The sequence below is a fragment of the Fundulus heteroclitus genome, chromosome 15 (genome assembly GCF_011125445.2).
Source record: "Fundulus heteroclitus isolate FHET01 chromosome 15, MU-UCD_Fhet_4.1, whole genome shotgun sequence".
Taxonomy (NCBI): Eukaryota; Metazoa; Chordata; class Actinopteri; order Cyprinodontiformes; family Fundulidae; genus Fundulus; species Fundulus heteroclitus.
The window spans coordinates 22,752,662-22,761,259 of record NC_046375.1 but is presented as its reverse complement, the minus strand read 5'-3'; positions in this window follow the sequence as shown (position 1 = coordinate 22,761,259).

The window sequence follows — 8,598 nt, the reverse complement described above, 5'->3', positions numbered from 1 at the left end:
CCCATGTGTCGTTTTTTTTTTTTTTTTTTTTAAAGCCCACATGGAGACACGAGCTTTATCTCACCAATGTCACTGTCAGCCATGCCGGCTTGTGTTGCTTGTTCAAAGACTGTGCTGTTGCAGCGTGTGATTGATGTGAGGTCTGGCTTTGTCAGTGCTAACAAAGAGGCTGTGTCACGGTGTGAGCAGGCTGCCCTGAGGTCAGGGACCCTGCCCGCCCGCCGCACAATGAATCCATTCTGAGTGCAGCGTGGGCTTTCTGTGTGCCAGAACGAGCCCCTCAGCAGTCCTAACCTCACTGCTGCGGACACGCAGTGACGCTTTAACTCGGTTCTGCTCTGAGTCACGTCCAAACAATAGATACAATAGTGCTTTTTAAAGCTTTTGCTGGCTTCTCTATCAAACCGGAGTTCTGTGTGTGGATCCACAGCTTCTTTTTGGAGCAATTGTTCTGAATCGATTGCTTTCCTGGCACGGACTAGGCCGTTGATTCGTTCAGTTTATGGTTGGTTTTTCCATGTTGTGGGGGGATCGCATAGAACCTTTAAAAGCAGAATTTGGTCTCGGGGTCTTATATTAAGACCAGTTTCTTCTGTTTAAATGGATGAAATGGAGAGAAATGCATCTCTGACTTGTGTTGCGTCTATTAGCACCCTCAGCAATCAGCCCACCTGACCGGTTTTCTAACTTTCCCACTCCGAGTGAGAACTAAATCAATCTGGGTGAGATGCCTTTCCCCAGTCCAACTTCCCAAATTTAAAAGGTAAAGCGTGGTTCACAAATTTACAGTTGGAGATATATAGTTATGTTTCATATATTAGAATATAGTATAAAAGTTAACTGAATTCACTAAGTGAAACACATTACAGAGATCAATTACAAACATCTTTTGGTTCCTTGTGGTGATTTTTTTGCTTACAGTGAATGGAAACACGATATTCAGCCTTTAGTCTTCTTCAGTAGGAGCATCTCCATTACAGTTTTAAATAGTTCTCCACATCTGTCACACCGTGAGGCCATCTTAACCACAGCGCTCTTCAGTTGCTCAGATATTTGGGGTCGGGTTTAGTTCTCGGCTCTGGCTGCTCGGCTGCTCCACAACTTCTAATTTCCTGTCGTGATGCTAAAACGTGGAACCCGGCTTCATCTTCAGCTTTCTAGCAGATGCCTCAACAAAAAAAAAACAAAAAATCCCAGCTTGATCTACAGAAAGGTGACCCCGTATTGTGATGCTCTCACCACCGTGTCTCACCGAGGGTTCTTTTGGCAGTGACGCCGTTGATTTTGTGTAAACACATCATCTTTTGGAACTCAACTTTTGGTTTCATCAGAGCAAAACACACATTTCCTCCATCAATCCATCCATCACACCCATTCTTCTACACCCTACAAGGCTGTAGAAGAATTTAGCCAGGGTTGGGAGTTTTTTTGGACTCTTTTGTCCTTATAGTACTTTGGGCTTAGTGTACCCTTTTTTGTCAGAATCTTTTTTCTCCCTTTTTTATTTAATTTTTGTATTTGTATTTCCAAGCAGATCGGTCTTTTGGTTGAGTTGGACAGGATGTCCGTCACATTAAAGAAATCATGGTTTCATGTTTCTACGTTTCAGTGCATACAGGACTTATGGCAATTTCTCCTCCAGTTCTTTATAAGGATTCAGGTTCGGGATGAGATGATTTTACATATTTGCTAGAAGCAAGAACTGCAAATTGGGTCAGCAAAGGTTTTAGCAGCAAAATAACTTCAGAGTGATGGAAAACCCACGTTTGTGTCTTAAAAATGTTACTGATCATTTACAGCCCTGTCGTCGATTAGGATATGCGTTTCTGAGAGGCTTGCTTGTCAGATTAAAAATACCGTTTGAAAAGAAAAACGGCACCAACTTTAAGCCAGTAATAAACATACTAGTCACCAATCCCCCCATTTATGCATGACAAATGACACTTTTTATTGGTCTGACGCAATTTTCTAATCTTAAATGCTGTGTTTTTATTGGCTGGAGGTGGAAGAAAAAAAATCATCAGTCTGTGCTAATCTATAGAAGGCGTTCTCCTAAGTGAATTAAGTTCCTGAAATAACTGAACTTTTCAACAACATTCTAATTTGCTGAATAGGAAGAACATGAGAAATTGCATGTGCTGAAACTAGATGGACATGTCCCTCAAACCATCCACGCAACGCAGGGAAGGCCCAGATAGTCTGTGAGTGACGTCTGACAGCGCATCGTTACGGCGGAGCCACGGCGAGGCGGCTCATCTCTAATTGTCAGGCTGTGAGGTAAATCCACGCTACAGAGCTCCAACTCCCACGGCACCCACACTGACAGACGCCCCCCCGCCCACTGACAGCCCCGCGTGGTGCTAAGCCCAGAAAAGAATGGCGGCACGCCACTAACAACCCATCGCGCTGGTATACTTGGTAATTACAGAGAGGGATCAGATTTTGGATTCGTGCTTGCAGACAGATATCAGAGATTAGCATTTTTATTAGAAGCAGCAGTGAAGCTGTGAACGCCGTGGATAACCCAATGCTATCATTAATTTAATCCTTATGTAAACGATTCAGTCTTGTTGGGCTTTTAAAACGGGGCCTTCCTGGTTGAATTTCATCAGATTTCTTATTTTTTTTCTTCAGTATTTCATTATTTTTGAGTCGGTTATGTACATGTTTAAAGCCCAAGGTATGGGCTCAGGTTTGTGTTTCCAAGTTGTTTGCTCACAGTTAGGCTCAATCACTGCTGCCTTTATCTAAGATCTGATATTTGCTGATCATATTTTCATGTTGGTATTTGTCTATGTCTGTTCTTTTTGAGAGAACTGAATCAAAACGGAAGGATTTAGGAAACGATTTAGCCTCCATTTTCTCTCATTCCCCTAAATAAAATCCAGCAAAACAATCATTCTTCAGAAGTCACCTGTTGGGTAAAGAGCATTAACCTTCACCACAAGGTGTCTGGATGTGCATCCCCACAGCAGTGGCGGCGTCATGCTGTGGGGATGTGTCTCTTCAGCAGGGTCAGGGGGAAACTGGTCACAGTACATCCCATAATGCATCAGTGGGGGATTGTCCACAAAAACGCATTTGCAAGGTCCCGTTTTGCTTTTATTTGTTACCTTTTTTTATGTTTCGATTTATTTATTGCTTTCTGGTGTACCTGTTTTTATATAGTCGTTGGGATTTATTGCTGTGTAAACATTTCTTAGCATTATGTTTAATTTTTAGTGGCATTTTTAGTAAAATTTTTAGAGAAAACTCTAAAAAGAGTTGACATTGAACACATTATTTAATTTCTCACATTCCTTTCTCATGTTGCAATACACATTTTTGATACATAATAATCTGCTGGAACTTATTCTAATCAAGGTTTTCACTCAGTTTAATTTTATTCCATTGAGACTAGGGTATGCATTAAATTGCTTGGACTTTTATATTTCTAATGTTTGGTTTTGCTATTATTGTCTGTCTGTGTTGTTCAGCATGACTTGCACTGCTGCCTATTTTTTGGCCAGGCCCTCCATTGTGAAAGGCTCAGTTTATCGCGACACCATGCAAAATCTAATATGGGCAGTAAAGCAGTAATCCAGAAACCAACCAGTTAAACGCAGCTCAGCCGTCATTTCATGCTGCCTGTTTTAAAGTTTCTTAGTTCTTCATTAGGCCCTGCAGAGCCAACACACCAAGATGTTGCTGCTGCACCAGAGGCAAAGACTTCAATCAGTCCACAAGAGGGCAGTGTTGTCTTAAATAGGGGAAACGAGCAGCAGCCTCAAATGTACTATGGCCTGCTGTGTACACACACACACACACACACACACACACACACACACATATATATATATATATATATATATATATATATATATATATATATATATATATATATATAGATAGATAGATAGATAGATAGATAGATAGATAAAGTATACATTCCAATGACAAATCAACTACTAAGTGTGGAAAGACACAGTTTTGGTGGAACTGGAAACCTCCGTGCTGTTTCTTTCCTATTTAAGGAAAAAAGGCTTGGCCTAGACTGGGAGTACCCCTTGGTGGTCTGTATGCACAGTCTGTCTCTCCACGAAGTGGAGCAGCAGAAAGGAAACTGGGTGACCACTGGTGCAGCATCCAGCTCAGGAAGCGTGAGACACACCACAGTCATCGGATAATCCCTGAATGCGAGGGAAAATCCAGAGTTTGAGAATTCACAATGCCATTCCTTGTGACTTTCCTGTTCCCTGGCGGAGCTATGAATGCAGGCACGTGCACTGGCAATAGTAGCAAATCAGCAGCAAAACGCGTCCCCATGCATCTGAAGGGGTCAAGGGTCATTCCTAACGCCAACCCCCCCACCCCAACAGTGTCCACGTGTCCCACTCGAGTTCACCGCTGCTCTACGCATACCTGACAGTGTTCCGGGTTTTGAGCTGCGGGGGCTGCGACTCGGGGTGTTAAGTGAACCAACATTTTCACTTCTGATTTAGTGGAGGTTTTATAGAGGTCTGACCACAGACGCTAAAAATGTTTTCCAGCCCACCTGACTACCATGTGTGCCGCTCCATCTGATCTGTGAACGATAAGGGGGCTCAGATAGCTTTGCTCCCTTTCAAATGATTCAGTCCTTGCTTGAAACCTGCAGACGGGCAGCTTGCACTGGAGATGCCCTGCAGGATAATTCGGCACCTGGCCTGGCGTTTTGATGCAAGAGGGTGCCGAGGGGAAATGGAAACAGAAGTCAAGGGTTAAAGAAGCAGACAATGCTGCGAGACCTACAGAAAGATGGAAGAAGATTGGGGGGAGGGGGGTTGGGGGCTTTGATGTGGGCCTCGGCTAGGCTCTAAGTGCCTAAGACGATGTGGCCTCGCAGGGGGATTTCCAGCACCAGCACTGCTTGGGCTTAGTCTCACCCCCTCAGCCTGAGCTTCCTTTGAGGGCTTAAAAACACACAGCCTCTCTGCAGCGAGGCTCCTCACTGTCTAACATTAGACTATGTTATTGCAGACAGGCTCTACAGTTCTGACCAAAGGCTTTGGCATTGCCACATATGAGTTTTTGGGCAAAGACGCACAACATTATGTTGCAAAAGAGCAAAACTACCTTCAAAAGTAGCAATAGACTAATAATGTCTCTGAATTCATTCTTGTGTTAGCAGTGGTTATTACAGGGGGAAAGCGTGCAACCTCTGTCGCTTGGCAACAAAATTGTGTCAAATTTAAAGATTCCACGGGATAGCCGCCGGTGCAGAGCTTGCTCAGCATAGGCATAACATATGAGTACTCTGTGTCCTACTGAGGAGCGAGACTTGCTGAGAAGATCCGTGTGTGTTGTTGTTTTTTATCCAAGGGAGTGGGCTTATTAACCGTTCTGCCCAAGAATTGGGTCATGAATAAAGAGACGAATCAAAACATCCTCCAAACTTCTTCCAACACTCAAAGAACGACTTGGCGCTGATCTGTGCATTTCCCAGTAGGATGAGGTGTCACAAGGAAGAAGTGATAAGGAAGTGGCTAAAAGATCATAACAAGGAAATTTGGGACCTGTGGCCCAGAAACTCCCCAGAGCTCCGCCCTGTTCTGCTCAGAGGCAAAAGCAGTTGTGAACACCTCCAAGCACTACAGTGGCGTGAAAAAATATTTATACCCCTCGAGTTTTTTTTTGGTTTTGTTTTTTTTCTTTTTTTTTACACTGTGCCAGATCTAAACCAAAAACCTCAGCGGATTTTACCGAGACGCTTTTTATAGACCAACGAGCACAACCATGAAGCGGAATAAATAGGTTCCTACTTCTTTTTTCTAAAATACAAATCTGAAAGCTTTCTTTCAGACGTTACACAATTAAACTCTACTTTATGTATGGTCAAACACATGAGATATCCATAAAATCTATTGTGGCTTGTCATCATACAGTGACAAACTAAAACGATTTTTGAAACACATTGAAGAAGTGTGCATGCTTCTGCAAAACCCTGCCTAAAAAACCCAGATCATTAGTCTGCAGTGAAGAACATTGTTCAGCTCCAGAAGGTATATTTGGTAAAAAAACAATGTAAAAACAACCCATTCATTTCCCTCATTTTTGGTTTAGCATTACACCACAAACTGTTCTGCGTATGCATGGATGTTGCAAGAGCATCACTTGTGACACTGAAATCTCAAACACCCAGCTTGCTGTTTTTCCTCTCACCTCAAACACACACAGATGCCGTTTTTTACATGCATGTAGCATGATCAAAGCGTCTGTCACATCGCAGGAGCCACGCTGCTTCTCACACCAGTTTCACTTCGCTCTGCGCTCACCGTACGCTTTTTGCTCTCCACACATGTAAACACACGTGCACGCGGAACGAGGAAAAAGAAATAAGCGACCCGCGTGTTTTGCACGCGCTCTCACGGCCTGTGCAGTGGAAAGTCCCTGGCACTCGCTGCTGCCTCCTATCTCGGATGCAAGCGTCGACGCTACAGGTGGCTGCCAGAGCGACTACACAGGTGCCCTGTGAACCTACGGCCGAGCCAGATGTGCAGACTTCTGCTGACCTCCTGCGGGTTTCAAAAACTAGACGTGAGGGGGTGGACATTAACACCTTCCCTGCAGCTGAATGCAGCCAACAACCCTCCTGTTGAGTTGTGCAAGGCTGTTTTCTGTTGCGTCTTTCACTACTCTGGCTGCGACAGTGAACTGAACGATCAAGGGCAGTTGAGAAAGCACACAAATGCACAAAGGATTGCTTTCCTTTCTGGGTGACGCACTCATTAGTTTATTATTAAAATGTCCGTGCATTGATCTTTGAAAGAGGGCTTGCCATTCATGCAGCCTTTGTCTGCAGCTCCCATCTTTTTGTCGTCGCCTTCGGTCTGTCGGACACGTCTGCTGTAGTCCAACTAAAAAGCATGAAGATGCTCGTCTCTGTCAGGTGCAACGAGAAAGCGGCCGTACAAGTTTGACTCATTGACTCGACTTTCTGTGTGTTTCTAGAAATGATTTAACTTTGTCCTTGTCTGGACACAAGTCGTGATTAATGCGTGCGGACAGCTCGTTTAACCGGCGTGTCGATAGGCCAGGCTGTGTAATCCCCTCTGACAAGCATTCACCCTCCGCCTACCTGGTGGAAACGGCCAAAGACAAGCAAGTTACTCATATCATAGGCAAAGATTAGAAGAAGTCACAATTTAAAAATCTAAAAACTAAGTCCTTCATAACTTTTTAAGGTGTAAGGTCTTTAATGAGGTCCAAGCGGAAAGTGCCGAGCAATGCAGAGTTGGCTTGCAGTTTTCTTTGGAGGCTGGCAGTTTTATGCACCATCCACTTACCACAGGTTTTGTTGTCGCTCTTAGCGCACACAGACACGCCACTACTAGGCAAAAATTCAATAAATAGAAAAATGGAAGTCTGGTAGGGATTCCATAATTTCTGTCACAAAGCCATCAGATCTTCAATGATCAGACGAGTGGACTGATTAATTTCACCTTGAGGAAACTAGCATCAAAGTGGACAGAGGTTTCAAAAAGTTGCAGCTTCAAAAGCTTCAGTGATACTGTTTCTGTTGTTCAAAGTCTTTTTAGTGAGATGCAAGGGAAAAAAAGCGCCAGAGCCACCCCTCCCCGGCCCTTTCTCGTGCATTGGAGGTCAGCTGGCGAGAAACAGGTTACCACACTTTTCCCATGCTTGAAAAAAAAAAGACAGGTTGGACTGTTTGAAGATATTGCTGCTGGAAAACACAGTCAGTTCTTGTGAAAACCTAAAAGGCTGCAGTGACAGTTGGCAAGCTACGGCATGTTTGATAAACTGTAATCCTGAGCTGACATCCTCAATCTGTTGTGTGTTCGCTACCAAACGTTTGGACACACCTTTCATTCCATAGATTTTCCTGATTTAATTTGTATTCCTTACCGCATTGTAGATTCACGGTGAAGACGTCAAAACTATGAAGCAAAATTATATAGAATCATGTAGTAAACAAAAAGTTCAAATCAAGTTTTATAGTGTAGATACTTCAAAACAGGTCTCCCTTTGCTTTGATCACTCTAGGAATCCTCTCAATGAATTTCATGGGGTCAGTAACCTAAAAGTTCACAGAGGCAGTAATGAAAATAAAGGCAAACCGCTGAATTCAAACTTTTGACTGGTAGTATATATGCAATAATTTGATCAAATAATCAATACGTTGCATTATTTAGCAGCAGTATGAATCATTCTTTCCTTTTTGTTTTAAATGGAAAATAAAGGTAAATTTATATTCAAAATGGTTCTGTTATTACAATGTTACGATGAAATCATGCAAATTGTACTCAGGATTTTCACCTTGTACCAGCGCATCTTTTGTGTAAACTGCTTCTAACCACAGGTGGGAGGCAACTCGAGCCTAAAAAAGCAGAAACACAGGACACACACACTCACAGCTAAATTGAAATGTGAAAATCCCATTTTTTACCTTATCTTGGCACCTATCCTTCCTTGAAAAACAAAAAAGAAGCATTCACGTGCTGCTCCTTTTCTATACAGTCCTGACACCCTCACAGAGTTGTTTTCTCCACATTTAAACCTTTTCTTTGTGCAGGTTTCTAAAGGTTTGCAAGAATTAAGAAAGCTTTTGTTGCATTTATC